The sequence below is a fragment of the Balearica regulorum genome, chromosome 6, assembly GCF_011004875.1.
Source record: "Balearica regulorum gibbericeps isolate bBalReg1 chromosome 6, bBalReg1.pri, whole genome shotgun sequence".
Lineage (NCBI taxonomy): Eukaryota > Metazoa > Chordata > Aves > Gruiformes > Gruidae > Balearica > Balearica regulorum.
Window position 1 is genome coordinate 36,596,141 of NC_046189.1, and position 24,608 is coordinate 36,620,748.

Genomic DNA, 24,608 nt, shown 5'->3' on the forward strand with positions numbered 1-24,608 from the left:
CACCTCGGTGTTAATGAAAACGGCTGTTGCAGATACTTCCTCCAGCAGCGTGCAATACAAAATTTTTTTTAAAAGCAAGGCATATCCATGCTGTTAAATACTGTTGTTCCTATTTGAAAAGATACTTACATGTGCTTTCTCCCTGTGGTTTGTGAACAACTCCACTGAGTTAAAAAGAAGTCATGGCTGTTCTCTGTCTCCTTTGTCGTTTGATTGTTCTCGCTCAATATTTGCTAATATGCTTTATAATGTTATTTTTTTTTATTTTGTTCTAATAAAATAAGATGCATGGCCAGGCAGTACAGTGAATAGAGGCGCATTTCTGTGAGAGTCATTTTCAGAAGAGAAGCTAATGATATCACTGGTTCTGTACTTGCTTGGGTTGTATCCCACTAGTTTTTTTTGCTTTTTTTGAGTGGGCCGTCATCGACGCTGATACCTTGCTGGCTGTTCAGGCCATTGGTTTTGAAATGTTCATTGTCTCCTCCAGCAAGGTTTTTTTTGATCAAAAAGTCTCTGATTCACTGCTTGCCTGTCATGCAAATAAGGTAATATTTGGAAAAGGCTGTAACAGAAGCCAGATATTTCTGTTTTCAGTCTGCTATTCTCCTTTGGGAGGATTTTGCTGTGTCTCTAATTCCCGGCCTTCTCTCTCATCATTCACAGAACGCATCCCTTTGACTTCAGTTTCAGGAGAGCTAGATTTAGCCTGAGGTGTCTTCTCCAAGAAAAACAAGTTATAAATTGTTCACTGGTTTGTTTTCACCTTTGCTTTCTTGAGATTTGCCCTGTCCATCGGATGCAGGCCTTCACCTGGTCCCTCTGCTCGGGCACCGCACCTCCCAGGTGGTGGAGGTGGGAGCTCCTAAGTGCCAGCCTGAGATCAAGAAGCAGCAAAACCGTCAGCACCGAGATCTATTTTTATATTTTGCCACACAGCGTCACCATAAATAAAATGGAAAAACACTGCCGCAGCTCTCTTGCTCTCTCTTTTTATCAGTCGTTGTCCTTTCGGCTGGTGCAATACAAAACAAGCAGGAAAGAAAACAAATTAAATTACTCTCTGGTGCATAGAAAGAAAACGCCATTTAGCCCAGAATTCCCACTGGAAGTGCCAGGCTGCAACAGGGAGAAAATTTTTGTAATACTGGTGCCGCGATATGCAAGAGCATTAAGCGGTTGCTCCCTCCGTGCATGGGAAGGCAGCACCTTCACCCCTCCTCCCCTTGCGAGGGGCGCAGGGAGCCACGGTACCGTGGTGGAAACTCCCCGGGGAGGCTGCAGGGCACAAAGCGCTTCCCAACACGTGTCCGAGGGGAGCGCCGCAGTCTGCCAGCACAGCACAGCTGCTTCTCCATAGACCATTCAGAGCCATCCTCCGGGGCACAACCCTCCCGTGTGTTTGTGCAGGGGCCTGTGGGCTGCCTGCGTTTGTAACGCGTGCTCACAGGCCATTGACCTCATCCTTCCCTTGGTTAGGAAGAACAGCAGCCATTGACCCCTTAATCACAGTCGTCCTCGCAACACCACCCTACGGGTTCAAAGTGTCGTGAGGGGTTTATGCTAACATTTTCAATGTTCTTACTTTGGCCGTGAAGGGGATATAATTTTAGCCCTATTGTATGAACAGAAGTTGGTAGCTATATACATTCCTTACTTCTTCTTCTTCTTGTTATTATGATTATTATTATTATTATTATTTATTACTACTCTATTTTTTTTGCCATGGCACCTGTGAGCCACAGCAGCATAATGAAGGGAAGTAACCCCAGTCTGTTGCCAGTTCCTTCCATCTGAGTATCTCAAGCTGGGTTGCACACACTAATTGGTTTCCAAATCTCCGGTATCAGTGTAGTGGCTTGTGTGGTGTAACCCCGGTCCAGCAAAAGCACTTGCTCAGGCACTGCGCCCAGCATGCACGTGGTCCTACCGAAGTGACGGACACCTGCCTGCAGCCACGGGCAGAAGGCACCTGGGGAGCTTTCAGAAGGGGTTTAAGCGTTGGATTCCTGCGTGCCAGACCACTGCTAGTGTCTGCCCTCAGCACTGCTACAGTGCACTGTAAAGCAGGTGCTTTATAGATTAGATATTCCTGCTCTATAGGCAGTGTTTATACTTCCAAACAGCTCTGCAGCAGAGCCTTCATCACTCGGACAGGATATTTCTTGACTTGAAATCTTATTCACATGTAAACCTGAGAGTTCAGAGATGTGTATAAATTAACCAAGAAATACACTCCAGTGGACAAATGTGTCAATAAGCTTGAATACCTTTTTAAAAACTATTTTTTTTGTGAATAATTATTGCTATTCAGATCGGTGGCCAGACACAATACACAGGCTGGCATTCACCAAAGTCAGAGCAGCATTGTGAGCACATCGCAGGCTGCTGCATGCGCTCTCCAGCAGCAGTTCAGAAAGTTTTCAATCTCCAGTTTACCTTGCATGCTACACAAATTGATTCCTTAAATGTATTTTTAAAACCCAATTTTGTTTCCAGTATAATTCACAATTAGAGACCCTCTTCTCTGTTGCGAAGTGTTTATTTTTTTCCGCACTGATTTGCAGTGTCCCTAATGAGCAGTTAACAAGATGTCAATTAATCATGTAAATGGGAAGAAATAGATGTTCAGATGATTGCACTACCTGGAGCTAAGATTTGGGACTTCATATAGTTAGTTGTCTCTTATTTGGTTCTTTTTTTGGGTGTGTGTTAATGATTTCCGTGCCTTTCTGCTTATGCTGTTGAAGATAAAGAGATGCTCAAGACCTGCACTGCATCATCATCTTACTAGTCCTGAAAAGACACTTTTCTGGCAAGACATATATCACATTAGATGCAAAGAAATATGCCTGTGTGTAATGGGTCCCGTTCCTTCAGAAAGCATGAGCCTTCCTGCATGCGTGCTGCCCAGATAGTCAGCACGTGTCTACAAATCCAGCTTTTCTTGGAAACATGGCGCTTTCTGGGAAAATACAAAGCAACTTTGCAGTTCAAAAGGGATAAACATCATTTTGTGGCCATGCTGGACATTGCACCAATAGATATGAGGTATTTGTCACTCCTGACCTCCAGTCAGACGCCTCCTTAGTCATGGAGTTAGTTTGCAAACACATTTAAGATTTCAGGACAAAACTCCCAAATTCTTGACACGCATGTGGACAACGCTGCTTGTCAGGAAATGAGGCTGGGCTCAGGAAAGCTTAGACACACAGCAGTGTTAAGACTTCAACTTAGGTCACCACCAGAAAAGCACAAGCAATATCAAGCCTGTTAAAGCCCAGTATTTTTTTCATTATCAGGCAAAGAGACTCAGGGCTTCCATATTAAACTATCCTGGAGGATAGTTTAATCACGGACGACAAAATTATTTCCCTTGCATGATTGATTAGAAGGATAAATCGGAGTAATCGCATAGATTTAGAGGGCTGGTAGAGTGGAGAATGTTGCTTCTGATGACCGAAACATGAACTCACAAGCAGAGAGCCAGACAAAGGGTAGCAGTGCTGTTAAATTTCTGCTTAGGACATTTCCTTGGCTGCCAGGCTGGCCGGAGCAGCTGCTCAGACTCTGTAGGTGCGGGTGTTTTGGGATGCTCTGGCTACCCAGCGGTGTTTTGAGATGAGGGGGTCAGATCGATGGGACGTCAGCCTGAGGAGAGGCTGCAGGGACCAGGAGGACAGCGGGCTATTGGGGGAGCTTCCCAGAGGAGTTGCCTCCCTCCACTCCCCCAAATCGGCCGGGGAAGGTGCTTCTCCGCCATCACGGACACAGTTACAGAAATCCCACACCAAAAATGAGGAAGTCCCGGGGAGGGCACATCAGCCGGGGCAGCAGCCGGGCTCAGGGACAGGGCTGGTGGCCACATGGCTCCTCCTGCAAAGCCGTGTCCTGTGGCACTGCCCCGAGGGACTGTGCAGTCCTTGCACGTCCTTTCCTCTTCCATCCATCAGGAATTTCCCCTCATTAATTCGATTTTGCAGTTCTGTGTTTTCCCGAGTATACGCATTGATTTTGCTTTCTTTTTCATTTTTTTCTTTTACTTTTTTTTTTTTTTCCCTGGCAAAACTTATCCAGTGATTATGTGAAAGGCTGCGAAGGCATCTGGGGAGTTTCTCTTGCGCTGTTATGATTTAGGCTTGAAATTGCTTAATTGCTGTTTCCTGTACTTCTCATTTTCAGTTCCCTAATGACTGTATCAATTTGTTGCCTATTATTCCCAATGACAGGGCAGTGTTTTGTGTGCATTTTTCAACAACACATTTTAAAATCTCTTTCCTACAAGCTGCAGAGGGATCTAGCCTTTCATCCTGGTTTGCTCCTTGTTCCTGCGGCCATGAGGAATTCTCACGTACAGCATCAACAGTTGCAGGCAAGATTACATTTGGTCGATATCTGAGTACCACTAAGGATGCTCAAAGTTTTCCTAAGTTTTTCTATCAGATATTGCTTTTAATTTAAATGATTAATCACTGATGGAATTCTATTGGCTTTTTGTGAGGAATGACAGTAATTAAAATGTTATAAAAATCTCGAGTTAAAAAATACATAGATAGCAAAACAGTAAGGACAACAGAGACAGAAAGGCAGCAAAGCAAAATATCAATGACGTGAACAAGTGAGAGCAGAGAAAAACAAAATAGGCACAAATTAATACTGGGCTAAATTAGAAATTAGTCCCCAAAATGCAATGCTTCAATGTTGGCGAGATGCACAATCAAATCCAGGATATGTTTTTACTGTTTAAGTAGTTCTTAACCTTGAGACAAAGACCCTTCTTTTTGATGCAGTTCCCCAAGATAAAGCAAGGACTCTCTTGAAGTCAAATTTGTGCTGCAGGTTGGCGACTATTTATTAGCACAATAAGAAGATAACTTGTAGATCACTTTACATAGTACTAAATAGTTTTCCTGTTGGAGACAAATGTACCTGTTTTCTCTGTTCATTTTCTGTTGCCTTTGCTTTCAAATGCCCAATTCTGTATTTTAGCATTGAAAGATGAGGAATAAAGACCTGTTTCAGACCCCTCTTTGCCATCTTGTATTTCCAAATATTGATCGGGTACATACGAGCTGGTTTTGTTTTATGGGAGACTTTGAGCTGTCTCTGCTGTCTGTACAACCTCAGGAGTTGGTTGAAAAATCCTCATTTTTATTTGCTCTTTTATGTTGATGGGCACTTTAATGTAACATCAGTCAAATGCAAGTTAAACTTGAGTGATAAAGTATGTTAGATGAATGTATTTGCAAATGGGAATAGTGCTAATAATTTACTTTTAAATGGATTTATCACACTGATTATGGGGAGTAGTAACATTCAAAAATGGGTTACGATTAGAAGTAATCAAGCTTATGAATGGAATGATGTTCAATGCAGTATTAGCTATATCTGAAACCATATGGCATACTTTTTAGAAGATGACAGGCGGTAGCCAGCGTTGAGAAGGAGACTCCTCTTGGCTCCAAGTGCTAATGGAGGACTCTCAGCATATGCTCCTCCAAGAAATTTGCATGAAGTTTGAAAAGGAAATGCTAATGACGCCTTCATAAATTCTCTTCTTTCCTGGCTCTAATGGAGTCATTTCAAGCTTCTGACATCTTAGATTATTACTTGATCACAGCACCTAACAGCAGCTGCTGATACTAATGGTCACTGATATTTCTGAAACATACAAACCAGGATGTCCGTAGCGTGCCACAAGCACAGCTTCAGTGAGGATGTCAGGCTTCCTCCAGAGGCAGGACCTCTTGTCAATTTTCAATGAACAACAAACATTCTGTTTTTAATAAATACATCATTTACTACATTTATCAATTTTACTTAATTTCATTTAATCTCATTTTCAAAAATAATCTTCATTATTCCATTTTTCAGAAGTTAATATCTAGATCAACTGGGCAAAGTTCCCACGAGTCAGACCCAGAGGGGTCCAAGCTCCTCCACATTAGGAGCATCATCTCAAAGGTGTCATCCCATATAGGCAATTTTGATAACCTGCAGGTTATCTGAAAAGGTCGGGTCTCAGTTCCAGGACTTGTCTTAGACCTGAGAGCACACTGTTTGTTGTATATTTTATCTCTTAGCACAGCTATCACCTGAGCATCTGAATAACTCAGGTTGCACTGTAATTTGATATATATTCACATAAAGGGAAAGTTTAAAACTCGCACAATTGCTAGTCAGAAACATGGCTGAACAAATGCCAATTTTTGTCCAATTTTATTCAAAGCATTTACAGCTTACTTGGTTACTTTGATGTAGTGCATTGGGTCAAAATACCCACCAAGCACTTTTTGTTGTGTTTGAGGCATGTATTTAGAATTAGCTTAGACAAGGTGCATTACCCTTGAATTATCTGTGTGAGCTAAAGCAAAGCAGATGCAGGAAGAATGTGATTATCTTGGTAATGTTTGTGAAACAGATGCAAGTGCTAGCAGTAGAATAAAGCACCCTTCTATGTTATTAATGTTGTTGCCACCAGGTTAATAATATACCGCACATCCACCATCTCCTTACTCAGTCTACTGGGTAGATATGTGAAAAAATATTGTTAGGAAAAGGTCATGTCAGAAATATCTATCTAAAATAAGGTTTACCCATTGAAACACTGAACAGACTTTGGCTTCTGACTCCTACAGCATCACATCCCACAGGTAAAAAAAAAAAAAATCAAGAATCACATTTCTGTTCCCTTCACTTTCTTTTTCAATTTATTTTCCCTCAGTATAACATATTCTAAAAGGACAAAAAACAAGCACAAACTACATGACAAGACCACACATGATCCATGCTCACCTCTCGGCAAGAATTTAGCCGTTTTTCTCATGTTTACCCCAGGTTTGGTGATTGTTGAGCCCACATGAAGGAAGTGCACAGGTACACATCCCCCAGGCAGCAGCCCTGTGCCCGGTTTGCCCCAGGTGTGTGGGTGGCAGGGAGGGGTTGGAGCAGCCAAATCATCTCTGGGGTTGTCCTCCCTTAGCAGCCCTTCTTTTCATCCTGCCTGAAGGTGCCGTGCTATGGAGCACCTGCCCTCTTGCTTGGCCCATACATTGGTAATGCAAAGGATAAAAGTCCTTCATCCCTCTCTGTCACTGGAAATAAACAAAACGGATGGGGAAGCTACTGCTGTGCAAGGCATTAAGTCATACCTGACACAAAGTTATGATGTGAGGTGAACCAGGAATGAAAGGACTTGGGTACCTTAACACTCAGCCCAAAGTATGTTGGCATCTGTCGGCTTTTTTCTAGGCATGATTCCTTCGCAGATTTCAATCCCCGGTTAAAAAAAACCCAAACAACCAACAAGCCGGAATCCATAAAGACATCACGCATTTGCCTGCTAAAGAAAATTGGCAAAGGAAAGATAAAAAACATATATATTTCTGTCACCAGGCTTCTAGGGAATAAGTACAGAGCTCTATCTTACTCTTCAGTACTGCATAAGAAACCAAATGCAAAATTTCCTCCTTGAAATACTTTGGCACAAACAACTATTCTGCACTATTTGTTTAGAAATCCAGTGGGGCTTCACGGAATAAAAGCTAGTATCTTCATACTGGTAGTTGAAATAAGAACTAATTTCATGCACAATTGGCAGCGCAGAAGGAACTTCCTTGATATCCAAAGAGCAAAAGATTTTATGAGGCTGCATATGTATTTATGATTATTTAAGGTTCTTGTTATAATGAGACTCCTTTAAGGAGAGGAATTTTGTATTTTAATTTGCATAAAGACAATAAAAACTCTTTGAGAAGCAATTTCTCTCTATATAAAAAGTGAGAACATAGCACCTTAGTGGCACAGACATCTGTTACTTAAGCAGATGTCACCATGTAAACTCCATCAAGCAACACCATCCACCAATCAGAAACCACCCAAACTACATCCGCAGCCAAAATTCAGTGGGTGGCTGGGAGCCTCCAAAACAGGTTGAGAAATGATGGGCTTTTCTTCAATGTCCTCATTAAGCATTCAGTGGCATTTATTTGTTCATCGTTAACGAACGCTACTGTATCATATGGCTCCGTAGCTGCTCTTTGGTATAAAGTTAATCCCCACGATCTACAATCTGCAATTCTTGCTCATGAGATTCATATCAAAGGAGTGCTAGCCCTTTGACGCGCGAGATGAATAACCACTTCTTTGTTTCTCATTATGACTGGGGTTTAACGTCCTCGTTCAGGAACTGATGTATCAATATCTCTGAAAGAGATTAAATATTGCCTGCTTAAGTGCTACATGCAGTGACATGAACTCAGGGGACTGTATTCAACAGCCAAGCAGTACCGACGAAGTCTGGGGCTGATAAGCCCTTTCTGAAGTTAGCTTACACTTTAAATCAGGAGTTCATGAAAGGCATTAAGAAAAACTATTATATTACTAGAATGTATGGCAGTACGGTTTATATGTTACACCTTGAAGTAAGCAGTAGGATTTTCAATCACTTGATAACCTTGAAACTGCTAAGGTATCAAATTGCTATCATGAATATTGTGCAGGAACAGAAATAACTCAGAAAGCTGCCTTTGTGAATAATAATGAGGGAGAGCAAAGTTCTTCTGGGCTGGCCTCACAATAGCACCAGCAGGCAAATATACACGAAGGCGAGGCATGTACTTAAACAAGCGTATTTGCATTTGACTATATATCAATCAGTTACCAGTACAGCTACATCTTACCTGACCCATAGAGAAAACAAAAAGCCTCCCAGATAACTTTGCCGTGCAGGAAAAAGGAACTGCAAGAAACTCATTTTTATATATGCAACTGAAACTATTAGGATAAGATACCCTACACCTTGATAGGCGTTACATCTTGAACAGAGTATTTTAAAAAACATGCACACTGCAAATCCTTCCATGCAGGGATTTAATTTAAAAAGCCAAACAACATATCTTCCTGGTTTGCATGCAAGACATTTTGATAAATCCTGAGCTCTGATTCTGATTTCATTCACACTGGATGAAAATGCAGAGATTGCCTGGGTAAGAGAAATCTGAGCCAGCCCTCCAGACTCCCGTGTTTATGTCCTGAATCAGTGGGGTTTATACCAAACTCCTTTTTTTGTTCTGAAGTACAACACGGCTTTAGTCTTGTGGCATTTTCAGGTGACACAGCCTACTGAGATCATCTGACAGCCATGTGAAAACTCAATGTCTGGAGTGATTCATCATTGTGTCAGATTGTCCTGCACTTTGTCACAATGACTGACAATAGGGGAAACTTGGAAATAATACAAAGATTCAACGCTCGCTGATAATGCCTGCATTGTGATTAGAGCAGGCGGCGAGCGTGTGAGCAGAATGCTAATTCTGGCCCCCACCCCCAATTTCATACTGCTTTTGCTTTCAACAGCTGGGCTTCTGCGCTTGCTTTCTTAATCTTCACTCCTTGTGGCATTTTTAAATGCAGAACCTTTTTTTTTTCCCCAGTGTGTTAAAGAGCCATATTATTACAAATGCAAAAAGAGGCAATATTGCGCAGAATGGTAAATTCTGCCAGCGACGCTAGGCACTGCGTGGTGAGAAGTGTCTCTGGGTGGATGTGCCCTTCCCTCCTAAATCCCAACCTTACCAGGGTATCTCACCAGCACCTGAAATAACAATAAAAACATTCTGACCGGTAATTCCAGGAATGGTATGAAACCCAGCAAGCACACGTGAATTTGCACGTGGAGCGGAATCTTGCAGAAGGGCCTTATAAAAAATGATTACAGAGAATTTTTTCCTTTATTTTGCATTGACTTGCAATAAAGGTTTAAGATAATTACTGACTCAATAGGGTATTGACACATGAACAGCAAGAAAAACTGGTTGCAGCAACTTTCATGCTCTAAAGCTCCTCAAGTTTTATCAGTGTTCACAGCAACAACATCAAAGACCAGGGACTCAGCTGCATAATTAATTGGGATGAAAAGAGAGGCCCTTTCTGAGCGCTCCAGCTGTCCAAGTTATTTTTCTGGGTAAAGAATAGGGGGAAAAAAAAAAAAAGCAGCAAGAACCAGCAGGTCAATCATCTCTGCCTCTTCCAAAGTAACGAAAGCAGCAGAATTTCTCCCACTTCTGTCAATGTAAGAGGAGCGAGTGGCTCCAGCTTGTGTCCCCTGCCCAAGGACAGGCCAGCGGTCCCGTTCTGGGGTGTGCAGGATGGGACAAGCTGCCCCCCCGAGGGTCTCCCCTGTGGTGACCCGTGTGGCACGTGCTGCATCGCTGGGCGGGATGCAGGAACGGGCATCGGGCTGCGGTGAGCAGGGCGACGGCACATGACTGCAGCTACTGTGGGTGACGCGGGCTGCAGAGCACGTAATTAACTACTCTAGTTTCTTGTGGGGGAAAACGGCAGCTCTCCTCAGAAGACAAGACACAGGCAAGTGGCAACCAACCACCTTTGCTCCGTCTCTCCTTCAATTCTGCCTTTTTTACTGCTTCTCCCAGGAAGAGGCTCATGAGACAGCTATAGCGCTGAGCTTGGCAGATGATGCAAATTCCATTTTTTCCCCATTTTAAAAATGGAGGAGTGCAAATTTCTCTGAAGAATATAAAACTTGCTTACAAACTCAGATGGTATTTATAATTTCAGAGCTCAATCTCACAAAGAGCCCACTTAATTCGATGCGCACCATTATGCTTTAGAAGCTGGGCCCTTAGAAGTGAAAATAAAATTTAAAAAAATTTCTGATGGAAGAAAAAGAATGATTCAGTTATCTAATTGGAACTAGCAGTGTATTTTTCTTTAAGCAAATACCAAGTTTAAATAGATCCCGAAGGAAAGATGGACAAACCTCCTGCAGCCTGGTACTCTGCTGTAAGGCACTGGATCTTTGTACGAAGAGCTGCACGATGCCAAAACTGGTTCAGTGCATCGGAGAGAAACCAGGGGCTGATTCCTGTCTTGCTTACACTGGTATAAAACTGAAAAAGCCACAGGCCAAGGTGCAGTCACTCAGAACTCAGTCACTGGTGCACCTGAAAGAGAATGAGACCAGATTAAAACAACTGGTAGGAAGTTATCGAATTTCCAGTGTTTGTGTGAGCTGGAAGCTGAGGTCATGTAGGTTGCTTATACTGGACCGTAAAAGGCATTTTACTGCAGTCGGCTAGCATTTTGTGTCTAACAAATATGGGCACACAGCTTGAAAATGTTTAATGAATTGGTACATTAATTTAAGCTCGATAACACATTTCCATCCGTAACTGTAATACTGCTCGGTGAACACAAGTATACGGTTTATTTGCTGAATATGGTTAATTTCAGGATGGTGAGTGAGGATGCAAGAGCAGGGTAGATGTTAAAATACATCCACACAATAAATGATCCATAGATTAGAAAGATGTCAGAAGTTATCCATTAAATAAAGCTCCACAAACATTGCAAGCTGAGGGAAAGAATGACTTTATTGACATTGAAAAATCTCATCATTCACTTCATTTTCTTTAAAATGAGCAGTAAGAAAACCATATTTATTTTTTCACTCTGTTGCTTTGGCAAGATGAGTTTGAACCATCAGCTTAAGGTCTCTGGACCTTTCACTTGTGACAATGGTGATGGAAGACGCAAGTTTCCTAAAATGTCTTAACAACCACAACAGCATCTGTCCGTGTAGATATTAAAGATATAGTTGGGGAAAGCAATACAAATCCACAATGAGATTACAATCTAAACAGCTGGGAAACAATTGCTATGTTCAATCATTCAGGTGAAATCATCGCTGGCCTTTGGACTACCCATTACATTTTTTTTCCCTGGTTGTTTCTTTCTTATAATTAACATGTAGTATCAAGTACAAGATTTTTTTTTTTTTTTTAAAAGCACTCTTCCATATGGATTGCAATTATCTTTGAAATATTTTAATATTAAGAAAACAGCAAAAAATAAAGAGCAGTTTCATTTTTAATGTTCCAGTTTAATTAAGAAAATGTTCAAGTAATTTAAAAATGTAGGCATTAAAATACCAATTAAGCTTAAGGCAAGTTTTCCTATTAATTTTGATGACACCAATACAGGGGTGTCACACAGAGGTGACCCTGTAGAAACAGGTTGAGTATTACATTTGGCTATACTAGTGCTGAGAGAAAATAAATTATTTTATGAAGATACTACACCTATTTGGCTAATCCCAACAGGCTGAGCCTTGAGAATCATGGTGCAGTTCTCACAACAAGTAACTTAGCAAATATAACCTCCTTTCAAGGTTTAATTACAATTTTAATTTCTCAGATGTCCACTTTGGGTGGCCATCTTGTTGAAAAGTGAAAATATTTAAACATAGCTTTGACCGTGCAGTATGAACAAAACTGAAACCTGTAGTTTGAAATAAAGGCTATTCTAAAGTGCAGTAATTATTTAAAAAATCATTTATTATTCTAATTCTGTGCTGGCAGCTAAATGATAAATGTACCATTTTAACACATTAAAATTCATTTATCGCCTGAAACTCTAATGCAGGAATACTGCAAGTTTTCATGGGTGGCAGTAACATTAAGAAAGCAGAAGTCCATATATCTGATCTGAGTATTTACAATTAAAATTTTGTGGGTAGCTGGGCCCATTAAAAAGTTCAGAATAGATTACCTTGCAGGAACAGCTACTGGAAGTATCCTTACAGACCCAGAGAAAGCAATTCTTAAAGCCAGCCTGGTTATGATGGATTTAAGTTAAATTTATCTCATTTCATTTTAGATCTTAAATTGGTTAATGAGGCTGAAATATGCTTTATTTCAGGGAAGTCGTACTGATCTGGACGAGGAACAGAATTTATGCTGACGTTCGAGTCAAGTGCAAATACCACCATCACTTCTTCATTACCGCGTTAACTGGTGTGATCTGTTCTGCTCAGCAGAACTCGAACAAAATGTCAGCTTCCTAAATGAAGAAGCTCCTGGCTCTCTGCGAGAAACAGGCTGATTGGTTAAAAGTACTTCAACCTTTATTTAATTCATGCCTTATAAGTGCTCTTTGGCAGGAGCTCTTGGGATCTGATCTTATGTCACACTTACTGAAACTCATTTAATTATTTGCAGCTGAGGAGGGCAGGGAGATGGTTATCGCACAGGGAAAATCTAATCCTCTTCTTTATCAGCTTAAACCCCAAACCAGGGAAGGTGGTTAGGATTCCTGTGCTTACCTCAGTCCCACCCCCTGGCAACTTGTCTGGCAGTACAGGACCCTTTCCTTTTGGTGATGGCTATTTTTTGGGAGGGGGATTTCTTCCAGAGATTTAAGGGGGCTTTGCAAGCACATGTCCACAGTCTCCCTGAATGCAGACCCTGTCCTGGAAATCTCTCAGCTGCTGCTCCTTCCAGTGCTTCAGTCGGCAACAAAGCCGTCAACGGTGGGATTGCAAATATCCCCAGCGGTTGTTTCAGTTGCCAGATGAAGCAGACGGAGCAATTTGGATACTCTGCAAACGCAGGCAGCCGCTGCCAAACCAGGGACTGGGCGTTCACGCTGCCGCGACGGTGCGAAGGGACTGTGGCCCCGGTGCCTCTGGAGCACAGGTTAATACCATGTTTTTATAAAGACCAAACTACTGCCATAGATTTCTAAATGTTTTTCATGGAACCTTGATCAAAAAAAAAACAACAAAAAAACCCAAACCAAAAACCCTATATGCTTTGTACTGAGGGGTGGGAAAAGACAAACCCCCTACATTCTGCCCTTATGAGCAGAACATGAAATAGTTTTGATGGAAAGCGGATGCAGAATATGGGATTCAGCCCAAAGCTAAAGACAGAGAATCAGTGACTTTTATAGCTTTAAAAATTGGCTTTATGACTATCATTAAATTAAAGCATCTCTCCTCATAGGGGACGTTTGTTTCATCAGGGTTTGCGTATCTCTTAGCACAATTAGTCACCTCCGAAGTGCCGTCATCATAAAACTTAGTATTTTAAATTGTAACTTAAGAGAACCAGAAAAAAACATTGTGAATGAGGAAGTTCAATAGCGGTGAGCCTTAGACCAGCCTAGTTAGATTTAAGATGAATTCTTACCTGTGTGATCCCCTTTTTGCAAATTCCAACCTGAGCAACATATAAAATATATGGTATAAATGTTTCCTTCGAAAACTTTTGTACGCTTCACGATTACATAGCTTAAGAAGTTTGGAAGCCTTGGGCAAGCAAGCTAACGTATAAGAGGAACGCTTAAGAATTGTTTATATGCTTGATTTGTTTTACAGTGCATTTGGTCTTTAGTTTTGATTGGATTGTCTTACTGAAACATGAAGGGCATTTAGAAAGTAAGAAAGTGAATAGGAAACATTTGCAACTATATGCCCAAAAGCAAGATCTTAATGTCAGAAGTAAATTATAACATCTTACATTACTGATGACATACATTATAATTCAAAGCTTGGCAAACCACATCTAGGTTGCTCTTACCATGATCTGACAAAAATGTCTTTAAAGCCTTGTGTTTTTCAGGTTTACAGTAACCAGGCTTTATTTATGCTACGAATTTCATAAATAGAAAGCAAGAATTACCAAAGACAAACCTATTTTTTCTAAATACTGCTGAACCTTGTAAAAATTAAAACATTTATGCCAATAATGATAAGGGTAGGATGGTCCCAGGGGTAAGAGAGAGTTCAACCACCATCTTTTACTATGGCACCTTTGGGTGACCTTGAAGTGATCTCTAGGGATAGATCTGTGAAAGGATTTAGATAGTTATGTCTAAACTTGTTGCCTATAGCTGAAGGTATCCCAGGCCTGGAAGCACTTCTGCTGCTGATGTGGGATGTGCAAATGTGTGAAGTTTTGCTTGTGAACGGCAGAGAAGCACATGAGACTTCACACTCCCCAGCACGTGGCAGCTCTCTCCCATGTGTATCCTGGAGGATTTTCCAGCTCAGCATTGCTCCACAGGGACACAATCTTGCAGGAGGATTTGGCCCAAGCTCAGGATTCACAGGGGGATGGGCAGGAGATGAAACCTTCCCCAGTCCCTCATCCACGCATGCAAAACCAGCCACAGTGCTCAGGCAAAGGGTGCGTTTTAGCTCGCTGCTGTCTCCGGCAGCAGCCGTGGGGAATGGCAGGAGCAGAGCAGTTCTGTCCGTGCAGCCCGTTGCACTGGCCGGGGTATCCATACCCACTCCTCGAACGTGACTGCAGCCTCCAACAGCCTGCAGGTCCTGGACTTCCTATGCAAAGGGTGATTTCCCCATATTCCATAATCTTTAAAAGATTTCTTTTCCATGGATTTCCCTGATCTTCCCCAAACCCCTTCAACATCCACAGCCTCTTCCGGCAAGGAGCTCCAAAGTTTATTTCCCACAAAACCTGTGATTTAACAGAAACAAATCTCCTTTTGTTTGTTTTAAACCTGTTCTTATTTTGGGAGAGGGACTGGAAAGTCCCTGCTCACTCTCTCCCTGCCATTCATGATTTTATACATTTCTGTCATCTCCCCCATCATGCTTTTTCCAAGCTGGAGAGTCCCAACTTGGCTCCTTTGTAAAGGAAAGCCTTTCCAGCAGCTTAACTCATTCATCTCACAGGTATCTGATTCAACGCCTGATCTCTCCAGTACGATTAAACCTCAAATTTCCCACTACAGTGACTTGACACCAAGTTTCTCTCCTGGGTAAAGAGAAACTCTCCCTCTGCTTCAGTTTTTATATAAACAGGAGAGGAGAGAGAAAGCAAGAAGCGACAGCAGCCACTTTCTGCAGGATCCCACTGGGGCACTTACAGGAAAGACAGACTTGTGTTTCAGTCCCTGCTCCGCTAAATTCTCCACCATATTATCCTGATTATTCAGAGCTCAGGCACCTTTCACTCCGATGAATGAGAGTCTAGTTTAACCGCAGGGTGAATGACGATGAGGAGCAAGGTGATTGCTCCCAATTTACTCTGGTGGAAGTGGCTACCACTTTAGAATCAGGCCCACTGAACAACCAAAAATAAAAATATTCACAGCCCTTAAACATAATAAGTCTGATTTGTCTTCATTTCAGCTGCAATCAGTGAGGAACAACCCAGCTGACGTAAGCCTGAATGAAACATGAGATGGGATATTTAGGTTAACAATGGCTGAATTAGTCTAGGTTTAGATTTTAGTGCAGGATTTCGGTAAAAAAATGATCCACGCTGTCACAGTGTCCAGACACTGGTGCTGCAAGATCCTGGCACGAGTGCCACAGCATGGCCACAGCAGCCCCCAGCAGATGGGGATGCAGTGGGACTGGAGAGGACAACCCCTCCATGGGCTGGGGGCATCTCACGTTGGCCACCAGCTCTCAGGGCTGCAGCTGGTTTGAATCCGCCTGGTTCTGAGCATTTCAGAGCTCCTGACCTTCATCAAGCCCGAATTTACACCTAGTCTATAACTAAACTCCATGGGGCTTTTATTTATTCTGGAAGTGTACACATACCAAACTAGGTCTATTCTCTCAGTAGAGCACAAGAGATATTTGTTTTAAAATGCACACAATATTATCATCTGTTTTCTGGAAATCCTACATATCCCTGAGGAAAGTCCACCAAAAGTAAATCAAGTTTAGTAAACTAAAATCTGTTAAAAACCACACTATCTACCTTAAAAAAGAATATCTCTCTTGTATGGAAATGTTTGCCAATTATGTTGACTGTGAAGTAGCGTTCTGCTTCTGCTCTGGTTTGTACAGACAGAATGATGTGTGTGTGTATGTGCATGGAGCTTGTTCACAGCATATGCACAATAACTCTGCACTGGGCTCTGCTGGCCCGAATGAGAAATTAAAAGGGAGTCGTCAGATGGAAAATTAAAAAGTGGCAACAGTTCCAAAAAAATCTATTTAATTCATGCTGCTTATAACCCCCTGAAAAGAAACTAATGAAAATTCCTGAGAAATCTTACCACTCTGAGCACCCATCGGTGCCGTCATGATTTGCTGTGCTCTTTACATGTGCTTAAACTTCTAGAAGCAAAGCCTGGGCACAATATTTCAAGGCACTAAGCTCTTAGCGACTAATGCAAAATGTTGTAATCACTCACTAACCGCTTCTTTTTCTGTTTGTTTTTATTAGTTTTTTATTGCTTCCTTTACTATGATAGCAGCAACGCATCAGTCCTGTGCTCCATGGAGCAAGATCTAGTAATCTTACTTAAATCTGAAGCCTCAGGATGCAGTCTTGAACGTGAGGATACCAAGTTGAAGCTTTCTATCACAAGAACTGTGTCTGTCTCCTCCTAGATCCACTGAGGCGTCCGCAAAGTAATGGGAAGGGCTGCAAGGATGGGAGGAAACTCTCCAAGTACGTAGCTTGAAATTGCTGTCCGAGTTCTCCTTTTTTTGTTATTGCATCTGGATATATCAAATGCATGTTTATTAATCCAGACATGGTCCTTGCATGCCCTGTGAGGCTGTGCTTGACCTTTTATCAGCAGAAAGTCTTAATAAATAACTTAATGGAAGAGCTACACTGCTTTCAGGGAAATGTATTGAAAAATCACCTTGCTTTTTCCAAGGTACCTAGGCAGACTACTGTCCTGGTTTTACACTCTAACATCACATTTACTCAATCAAATCTTTCCTCCTCTGCATATGAGAAAATTTTTCTTTTTGAGTCAGCCTCAGAGAAATGGTCACTGGATTCAAACTCTGGGCAGATGGAACATCTCCCCATTCTCCAAACACCATGAAATGGCACCGTGGAGAAGAGGAGCACACACCAACACAAATACCATCATCTGCTTTTCTAGCACATGGAAATAAGGTGACTTGGCTTCAGCTTGTCTTGCTGAAGACTTACAGCAGCAACCGCTTATAGGAAGGAAATAATGTTTGGTGATTTACTACTATATGATATTTATGTAAATACATATAAGTTAGACATTGACATTAATGCCATTTATTATCATCAACATTATTAAACCAAGAATCAAGATCTTCTGGTAAAATCTCTTTATCTAGTCTAGCATGTAAGTACAAACAGACAAGTATTTCTTTAGTATACTATTTAAGCAGCTAAAAAACTCCAAAACCACAGTTACCCCAATGATGTCACAAGCATCAACTATCCTCTCAACAGGTTCCCATAAATCTAAGAATTAACCTGTGTGGCATGTGACAAATTTGTGATTAGAAGAAAATCAACATATGCAAACTCTGTTATGCAGACATAATCTGGATCCAAAATGTTTAATGCTTCCTCTTTGATAATGAGCCAAATTTGATATGAGTGCTTCTTTAGTTTAAGGAGTCCCAAATTCAGACAAAATTATAGTGATAACAGAGGCTACTACCCACCTTGAGAGCCAAAGCACAGCAGTTCTGCAGACTAGGGCTTTTACCTCTGGAGACTCTTGGTCTCAACCTGTATGGGAGCTCCTTTGGAAATCTCAGTCTTGCCACTTGTGGGTGTACACCCAAATTCAACGTTAGCTCGCAACTCATGAAGCAGGCAGCCTCTCCGTCAGAGGCCCAGAAACACAGCAACAGCAGCACATCTGCAGGTCAAGGACAGCTGTGCAGGCACCTCAAATCCCACTCACCAACACCATGCCGGCACAGTGGCCAGTCACCTTCAGCTTGGAAAAACCCCACCAAATTCCTACAACAAATTTAAAAGGGACCAGGCAGGCCTGGAAGTAGATTTGCCACAAGACAAGGCTTTGCATGCAGACAAGCTGTTGCAAAGACCACGTCATAGTTTTCACTCCTCGATGTTAATAGCAAAGAGTTAATTAATTTAAATGATCCTCCATCCCTGTGTTTCTTAGCCTGGGAATTTTGGGTGACCAGCACCCACGGCTGGTATTCGTCCAGTCAGTCTGGAAGGACCAGCTCAGCAGGAACAGTCAACAGGGTTTTTTAATCTCTCCACTTCTCATTTCTTCAAAGGAGAACGCTGATTTTAAGACACTAGGTTAGCAGCACACAGTGCCTGCAAATAACAGGAGCCTATCTCGATTGCAGTTTATGGAAGAAAGCACCCAGCCCATGGAGATTACATTCACTTTCCTATACTAGGAAGGAGTTTGACAATAAACATAAGCATCTGCAAAGATCTAGTAATGACAAGAAGGCCCATTTGTAAGTGACTATGTCTATGTCCATTCTGTTCAACACTGACATTTTCCTCAGAATCCTAAATATCTCTGCCACCATCACAGAAGGAAGCAACTTAAAAAACCTTCAGTTCCTAAATTGCCTTACGCAAACATTTAATTCTTAGGATGAGAATGTCTAAGCAATACCAATTTAAAATGGAGAAACTACAGAAGCCAGTGGCTTTGAAAGTGAATGAAATTGGTTTGCGATGAGATCTTGGTCACCATTTATGCAATAACATCTGACTGTTCAAGACATAACGCCAGTTCAACATGTAGTGGAGCCTGAGAACCCCTTGGAGCCTTGTCACTTGTATTTCTGTAAAAGTTTTCCATCAATATATCCCTAGTACAGATATGTTTAACAAATGCATTAAAAAACAAGTCAAAATAAAGCAACATGCTCTGCCTTTTCCCCAAACGCACAGGAAAACCAGGAGCCATGAAGAACAAAAACAAAGCTAACTGAAACCAGTTTGCTGCAGAAGATCAAAACTCATAGATTAAACTTTCTAAGAGTCCAAAAATGTATCAAACACTAAGCTTACTAAATCAGACTTAGCAGTCATTTACTATGATGTATATTGATTAGATTCTAAGCCTCAGGACTCACTGATTCAGCATACAACAGACACTCAGAGCAGCGAACAGAATTACAGAAAGAAGGGGAGATACCAGATGGAAACACATTAGTCAGCCCATGCCTTCACTGGCAGAAGACAGGCCAACCCAAACCTTCCTCCACAGATGATCTAGGTTTGATGCCTGCCTTACCTGTCACAGGTGTGACAGCTTCCAAATCTTGAGACTTGGAATTCCAAGCATGCTCTATAGCAAACATTGAAAACAGATCATCTTCTGTCTTCTAAACAGCAAAGGCTGTCCTAGAAAAAGCAATCATTTTCCCACTCAGCATCCATTGATAGTTCAGGAAACTATGAGTTATTTGTCTCTTCCAAATGCTCAAAAATACTGCAGTGTTTCAGAAAGCCCAATAGTGGGATCAAGCACTACCACTGTGTCCATTACACAGCTGATAGCATTTATGATCACCAGCTAATTGGGAAAAAGCAAAATGCACTTTTGTGGCTGCTCTAAAGCACCAATGTTTTTATTTGATTTTTTTTTTTTTTTTTTAAGAAATAAAACATATTTACACAGTATGTTAAATCTGAAGTAAATTTCCACTTGTTCTGTGAAAATTGAAAGTCAAATGAAAGGGAACTAATCTGGGTATCTTACTGTGGCAGAACCTGCAGTGTGAACTCAACCAAGCTATTAGACACTAGAGAAACCACATGGGAGGGAGCTGCAGGAAATGAAGCTTCATAAGTTCCACTGGTCACAGAATGACTCGTTTCTTTCTTAGTTAGGATTAGCCCTTATATGAGCAAATGGAAAAGCTGTGAGAAACTCCAGCAGGTAACTAATTACAGAATGCAAAATCAAACACAGCCCATCAGATATGTTCTCTACCCCTCTTTGAGTATGAAAGTGTAGTCCAGCGCCAAAAAAAGAAGACAAATTCAAGGCATGTCCATGTTTCCATTTATTTGCTGAAATTATTCTTTTTAAAATAATGTGGCAAGAACTGACATTTTGTGAATATACTAATTCCTGTTACTAAACTGCAAATGCCACTTGCATAGGGAGGGAAGAAATCATGAGCCAGATGCAGAAACTTGCTCCATTTGTGGGTAGTGTAGCTATTTATATGTTGACAAACAGTTGTGCCAAGAGCAGATGGATATTTTCTAGTATTGAAGAACTGCTAATTGTTTGCTGCTGCTGTTCCTTTCAAGTTCATGGGGGAAAGCCATTGGTGTTCTGCAGAGCAACGCATGAAGAAACCGGTTCGAGCCATGCATTTGGCAAAGTGGCCTCGCACCTCCTACGACGGCATGGAGGATGCCCTGAAGCAAGAAGATGCTCAGCCAGATGTCAGCTTAACAAGTCTCAGCAAAGCATGACCAGGAGCAGTAGCACTTCCCAAATCTTCTGCAAGTCCTTCACCAAGCCGTACGACTAATGCAGAAGTATTCAGCACAGAGTCTGATAAATATCACATGCCTATAAAGATTTTACAAAGCCATTTCGGCTTTGTCTCACCCACATTTTAATTATGTGGAAATATAAATGTACTTATCCTAAAATGCTGGAATGATATCTATTTAATCTGACAAGGAAAAGGCATCTTTCCATAAATCTGTATATAAATTATCTCACCGCTGCTTGTTTATATATGAGACTGAGGCATGCACTGTCCGCTTATTGACATATCGAATCACATTACAGTGAAATGCAAAAAAATGTGAAGGCAGATGAAGAGCAGGAAATGTTTTTTTGCAAACTGAAGTGCTCTTGTCCCACTTTTGTAAAAAAAAAAAATAAAAAGAAAAAAAGAAATTCAGGATCATGTATCTTGCTATTCTTCTATATATCAGTACTAAAGTACAATTTAGTTAGCTTAAAAAAGTTTCAAATCTGATTTATCTATGAGACACACTTCACAACACAAACCAATTTTGCTGTAGTAATACCATGTCAATATTTCTTGACAGAAGACAAATGTTGTTATTATTTTGCCATTTCTTACCTTTGTAAAAGTTTAGAATTTTACAAAATGATTCTTCTTTACATGTCAAAATGGTAAGTTGTTGGAAAGAAAAAAAAATTGGACCTGTTCTTATATCTATTGACAGTGATGGATTCTACAGTTAGGTTAAAAATGATTCTGGCACAATATCGATGTTTAAAAAAATAAAAAGTAAACCATATTTTTTAATGGATATGTGAATTTTTCCTATATAAACTGAGGAAGATAAAGCAGGGAAAAAAAATACCAGAACCATTTTTTGTTGTGTGTTGTGGTATTAAAATTGATTTATCTGTATGCTGGCTGCTGGAGCTATTCATGCAAACCTGTGCAGACACACATTGCTCTCCATAGTGGTGATCTTCAGAAAAAGTAGCCTTTTTTACTTTTATATTCATTCTTTCCTTGTCCCCTACTATGTTATGAGGGATAAATATGAAATATCATCTCCGCTTTACATTTAGTTTAAAAGAGATGACTTTTTAAACTGGCTAAACCTCTTGAAAGTAAAATATTTCAGGATTTTTGCTCTGTCATATTTTTAAAATCTCTACAATGCTTAATAAATATAATTTTGAAGCACCATGTCTTGCACTTTCATATGGATCTCCCTATTGTGCTAATATATTCTTGTTTCTGTCTGCAATTATGTGCTAACATAACAGCATACAAAGACGTGAAACAACCTCTTACCTCTGCTATAAGCTGAGAAAGAGAAAGAGCTCATCTCCAGTACTGAGCCATGGGATTATTGAGTTATAATTTGCACAGAGGGGAGCAGACTTTCCCAGCTGATGTGCAGATGTGCAAGAAGCTCACCAGAAAATGTCATAAGAAACACAATTTACAGTTGCATTCCTAGGCAAGCCGGGATTAAAGGACGGGGTAAAGTAACTATATAATAGCCATAGAGTAGTTGTAGACAGAAACCCAAACGACGTTATCCACCAAGTTAGCCACTAGTCAATCGGCACGTTACTCTGTAATAAAACGTGGTCAATTTTGACCTTTGCAGAACGTGTATGAATCAATCCAATTACTTGTTAATCTAGCCAGGTTTCAAAACTATTCCTCCCACTATCAAGAATGTGCAAGTGGCAGTTTATAGATTACTTATGGAAAGACCAACACTGGGGTTTGATATTTAAGCCTCAAGAGTGCTAAGCCAAGTTACTAGTGAGCTGAATGCAAAGATATGACTTCAAATATGGATGTTGAATAACAAATATAAATATGCAGCTCTATGATATCTATATTTGACTGAATTATGCCGGCCAGCTTCAAAAAGCTTTGAGTTTGTGGAACAGAAAGACCTCAAAGGCCATTATGGTGAAATTTAACCAAAGTTGCAGTACTTATATAAATATTCACACACTTTTTTTTCTTTAGCACTGCACTAATTCATTTTTAATTGTAAAAAATCAAAGGCATTTGATTTTATTTCAAAGACCACAGAATGAAAGTCTAAACATTTTCACTTATCTAAGAAGCAGCTGCACTGAAATCAGTGAAAATATTTTTGTGCTTTTATTTATATTGCAATAGCTATACTGGCCTAAAACTGACACATAGGAAGAATTAGGCCATATATTTAAGTTCAACACATTCTATGGTTCACTTTCATGCTGATTATTTTGATACGTTTCCCAACTCCATGCTGTGTAAGTAATTGTGGATTATTATTTTACATTGCAGTAGCTATATGAATGGTCTGTCAATTCTGGTATAAAAATAAATGTAACCCATATTCTGAACTCTAAGAACAGTCTTCATTTTACCTTAATCCTATGCATCATATAAGCAGAACACAAAAAAATATTACCTTAAAAATAAATTACCTGAACCTTAATCTGAAAATTGTACAATAACACAGTTACAGTATTTCAAAGAATTTAGAATTACTTTTTTTTTTTTTGTTTCCCATCTTTAATTCCTTCCTAGCATTGGCAGAATGTCCCACAGAGTACATTGCATACATTCTCAGGTGAGAGCTGGGGATACAGCAGGGTCAGTGAAAAGCAGGGAATATTTCAGTGCTTGTTCCTGTAAAATTACCATGCTTCTTTCCTCCTTTATCCTCCACTATGAGACACTAAGCAGATGATTTTGCACAGACTTATGGACCCATTTAGTTTGAACCATGCCACATGTTCCTCCAACTTCAGCAGAATTGCTCACATACTAAATTTAAGCACATACATAGCTGTTTTCTGTATTGAATTTATTGGCAGTTTTCCCTGCATTCATGCAGGTTTTAAAAACAACCAGACAATGGAAACACTAATTTTTATATAGAATAGAATAGAATAGAATAGAATAGAATAGAATAAAATAGAAAAATAAAATAAAATAAAATAAAATAAAATAAAATAAAATAAATAAAATCTGGCAAAGTGGGTCACGTGCTGCAGTAATACATAAGACATTTAACTTGATTAGGCTGGAGGGGGGCATGGTGGCAGCATTTATTTACCCCTAAACTTTTTCTGTATATTTACAACATTTTTCCCATAGTATTCTGAAGCACATAGAGCCATGCTAGAAGTGATTTTTTCTCAGTATCTTGAGACTTTAAAACGATGTCTAATGTTTATTTTCCAAAACCTTTTTATTCATCTAGATATGAAAACATTATGTTTTCTGTGCACATAGCATGTTACTTGGAATCAATGCTATGTGTCCGATTCCCTTCTTGGATCTGTAAAAAATCATATAGAGAAATTAATTTCTACTGCAACCTCTTTGACTGAAAGTAAAGATTTGTGCACAGCAAACTGTATAAAAATTAAGCACATGTATTTATCTGATAGCTAATGATATTAAGTCATTTTTGAGACAAGCATATGCCATGTATGATCATTTTCCTATTGTTAGGATTTCTACCAATAACTCCTCATAAAATATAACTGTGATTTTCTATTGCCCTGTTCTATTTATTTGCAAAATGCTTTTTGAAAAGTTAAGAAGGAAG

The 24,608-nt window shown here is 40.3% G+C and overlaps 1 long non-coding RNA gene across 1 annotated transcript in view; it reads right to left on the bottom strand.

The window, feature by feature from the left end:
• Positions 1–251: 251 nt before the first annotated feature.
• The window catches only part of LOC142602390 (uncharacterized), a 115,241-nt gene continuing 90,884 nt past the window's right edge, over positions 252–24,608 (bottom strand). The window contains exons 5-6 of the long non-coding RNA XR_012836183.1: positions 10,780–10,967; positions 252–1,008 (exon numbers count right to left, since the gene is read on the bottom strand). This is a non-coding gene — a long non-coding RNA (uncharacterized LOC142602390). The remainder of the gene's footprint in view (positions 1,009–10,779; positions 10,968–24,608) is intronic.